The sequence below is a fragment of the Mesocricetus auratus genome, unplaced genomic scaffold, assembly GCF_017639785.1.
Source record: "Mesocricetus auratus isolate SY011 unplaced genomic scaffold, BCM_Maur_2.0 Super-Scaffold_100019, whole genome shotgun sequence".
Classification (NCBI taxonomy): domain Eukaryota; kingdom Metazoa; phylum Chordata; class Mammalia; order Rodentia; family Cricetidae; genus Mesocricetus; species Mesocricetus auratus.
Window position 1 is genome coordinate 12,287,815 of NW_024429200.1, and position 3,999 is coordinate 12,291,813.

Genomic DNA, 3,999 nt, shown 5'->3' on the forward strand with positions numbered 1-3,999 from the left:
GATGGCTGTGAGTCACCATGTTGGTGCTGGAATCCAAACCCAATTCTCTGCGAGAGAGAACTACTCTTACCCGCTGAGACGTCTCTCCAGCCCCAACCATGGAAATCTTAAAATCACAGGGCTGGCTGTGTAGCAATCGTCTATAATCCCAGCACTTCGGGGCTAGAGACTGGAGAATCAGAACTCAAGAACAACTCCACCTACAAATCCAGTCAGGGGCCAGCCTGGGCTACATAAGACCCTGTTAGTGGTGGTAGGGTACAGGCTAGAGATGCAGCTTATGCACTTGTATATCTGCAGTCTTGTAAAAATGTTTTGGGAGCCAGGCGTTGGTGGCGCAAGCCTTTAATCCCAGCACTTGGGAGGCAGAGGCAGGCGGATCTCTGTGAGTTCGAGACCAGCCTGGACTACCAAGTGAGTTCCAGGACAGCCTCCAAAGCCACAAAGAAACCCTGTCTTGAAAAACAAAAACAAAAACAAAAACAAACGTTTTGGGTACAAAGGTGTCAAGAGAGAAAAAGTAAGAAGACTGAGTTGGAGGAACAGGTGACATTGATGATCACCATGTGACATCCTCTAGGGTCTTTTAGGGGCTGAGGCTTCTCTGGGAAGGCTGAAGGGACCTCAAGCTCTAGTCCAAAGGACCAGAGGAAACAGAACCCCACAAAGGAAACTGTTTCAGCATTACTCAAGGAGTCACTCAGGACAGGCCACGCTTCTGGGTCCTCCAGGGTCAAGTTTCCTGTTTCCACAAAAACTCCTTTAATTATTTTACTTAGCCCTCACCCATGGATCCATATTTGGAATTTTTTCCACTTTGTTTATTTCATTTTTCCCAGTCCTAGGCAATCACTTTACCTCTAAGCCACATCCCCGGCCCCCATATTCTGATTCTTTTTTTTTTTTTCTGTGTAACAGTCCTGGCTGTCCTGGAACTCACTCTGTAGACCAGGCTGGCCTCGAACTCACAGAGATCTGCCTCTTGAGTGCTGGGATTAAGGTGTGCACCACCACCGCCCGACTAAAGTACATCTTTTAAAAATAGTAGAATAAAAAAAAATTGAAGGTAGCCTTGGTGATCTTTATTGTGTACATAAGGTCAGTTCCCTAATGCTGATGGACATCACACAGCATGTAAGTGAGCTCCCACACATATCACAGGCAAAACAGCACAAGAATTAAAGGCACTTCTGACCTTCAGACCCAGAAGCAACTCGAAAAAGTGTGGACAAGGATGTTGGGAAGTTGGAGTCCGACTTGTAGTGGAATGCAAATGATGCAATTACTTTGGGAAAATGTTTGCTAGTTTCTCCAAAAGTTAAACACGCCATATGACCCTGAAACTACACACTGCTTTCCTAAGGGGTGCATTTATTGTCTAAATTAAATCTCAGTAATAACCTTTGCAATCATTACTGTCCCTCAGCCATGCACTTCCCATCCCGGCAGGAAATCTATTTTGATTTCTTTTTGTATCTCCAGTGCAAAAGAAACCACTTGCGGCAATCCTGATACATCCTAGGAAAGGAAGGGGGCATTTACAAACACTCACATGCTCAGATGCACACAATTATCTTTTAAAAATTCCTGTGGAGCTGGGCAGTGGTGGTGTGCATACCTTTAGTCCCAGCACTTGGGAGGCAGAGGCAGGCGGATCTCAGTAAGTTGGAGGCCAGCTTGGTCTACAAAGGGAGTGCCAGGACAGCCAGAGCTACACACAGATAAACTCTTTCTTGAAAAACCAAAGTAAACAAACAGATAAATAAATAAAAATAAAAATTCCTGTGGAGTGCTCGCTTCCGGCAGCACATATACTAAAATTGGAACGATACAGAGAAGATTAGCATGGCCCCTGCGCAAGGATGACACGCAAATTCGTGAAGCGTTCCATATTTTTTAACTCTTGAATCCCAGGCATCAGCCTGGGAATCCAGCATGGGACTGATCAAGACCCCCTGAATCTGGGTGTCAGTGAGGAGGCCTAGGGAATCTATTGAGCCTTGGGCAGCAGATCAGTACCCATACCAAGTATACACACGGACTTTGGACTCCTATCCAACAATGTGAGGTGTACTCTCACCCTGAACTCTTGGGGAAGGGTCTAGGCCCTGCCCTGTATGAAATGACAGACTATGGACACCCCCATGGAGGGCCTCACCCTCCCTGGGGGAATGAGGGGATGGGGGGTTTGGGGGGAGGGCACGGGAGGAGGGGAGGGAATGGGAGAGGGACCTGGAACTGACTTGTGAAGCAACCTCGTTTCTTATCTAAATTTAAACTGGAAAATAAAATAAAAAAAAATTCCTGTGGAAAGATCGGTTGAGACGATGTCGCTGTTTGGATGAGTTTTTAAAATTGTTTTACTATTTTATTTATTGCACTTACTTATTTCTTTTTATGTGCATGAGTGTTTTGTTTGCATGCTTTTGTATGCATCACAAGCCTGTCTCGTGCCCACCGAGATCCGAAGAGGGTGTCAGATTCCTTGGAAGAGGAGACATGATGCTTGTGAACTTACCCCAGGTGTCCGCAAGAGCAGCAAGTGCTCTTAACTCCTGGGACATCTCTCCAGCCCTGTTTTGTTGTTGTTTACAAATAAACGAATAAACAACAACAAAACCAGAGTCTTGCTTTGTAGCCCTGGAGAGCTGGTTAGGCTTTTTGGTCAGCTTGTCACCAGCTACCATCAGCTGGTAAGAGGAACATCAATTGAAAACATGCTTCGTGAAGAAGTGCTTACCATCAGATGGACTGCTGGTCATTTTCTTGACTGAAGGCTGATGTGGGAGGTTCCAGTGCCCTGCGGGTTGTGCTGCCCCTCGGCAGGTGGTGCTGTGTGGATTAAGGAAGCAGGCAGAGGAGCAGCATTTCTCCATAGTCTCTACTATTTTTGCATTTAGTTCCTGCCCTGACTTCCCTTCATGATGGTTTCGTAAACCCTGTCTCCTGCTGTTCATCACAGCAACAGAAGGCAAACTAAGACACCAGGCTAGAATTTGCTGCATTATATACTGCCTCTGAAGCCCAAGTGCTGAGATTTTGTTTGAGGCAGGGTTTCATGTAGCCCAGACTGACTTTGAATGCTAGGTAATTATCCCTTTCTTGACTTCTTGAGTAGTGGGGTTACAGCTCTGTGCCACTATGGCCGAGGTCTCTTTTTGTGTGTCTACAATCTTTGATTGTTCATTTAGAGACAGGATTTTTGTTTTGTTGTGTTTTGTTTTGAAGATAGGGTCTCACAATGTAGCTCTGGCTGTTCTGGAACTCTCAGGCTGCCTGAAACTCACAGAGATCTGCCTGCTTCTCCTCCAGTGTTCTGGGATAAAAGGAAAAGTATGACCACTCCCTATTTGTTTTTGTTTTTTTAAGATAGAGTTTTTCTGTGTAGCTTTGTCTGTCCTGGACCTCATTCTGTAGACCAACTTGATGGGGATGAATAAAACACTGTGGCCAATAGGGCAACAAGTTATGTGGGTCTAGGAGATGTGGAGGATTCTGGGAAGTGTAGGCAGAGAGGATTCATCATGTGAGCTTGGGGAAGAGAGGAAGCAAGTGAGGCATTCTCCCGTAAGATAAGACCATGTGGAAATACATAGATTAATAGAAATGGGTTAATAATTAAGACAGACCTGGCCGATAAGAAGCCCTAGTCATCGGCCAATAGTTTCATAATTAATATAGTGTCTGTGTGTTCATTTTGGGGGCAACGCAGCTGTGGGACCAGGCTGGAGGGAAGAACCATTCCGTAACACCAACTGGCCTCAGACTCACAGAGATGTGCCTGCTGCTGCCTCCCGAGTGCTGGGATTAAAGGTCTGAGCCGCTGCCACCTGACCTTTTGTTTTTTTTTGTTTGTTTGTTTTGTTTTTTGGTTTTTCGAGACAGGGTTTCTCTGTGGCTTTGGAGGCTGTCCTGGAACTCGCTCTGTAGACCAGGCTGGCCTCGAACTCACAGAGATCCGCCTGCCTCTGCCTCCCGAGTGCTGGGATTAAAGGCGTG

The 3,999-nt window shown here is 46.1% G+C and overlaps 1 non-coding gene across 1 annotated transcript; it reads left to right on the plus strand.

Moving 5' to 3' along the window:
• The first annotated feature begins 1,789 nt into the window (after positions 1-1,789).
• Positions 1,790-1,897, plus strand: LOC121133072. The gene has a single exon (XR_005869817.1). It is a non-coding gene; the product is annotated as a U6 spliceosomal RNA (small nuclear RNA).
• Positions 1,898-3,999: the final 2,102 nt, after the last annotated feature.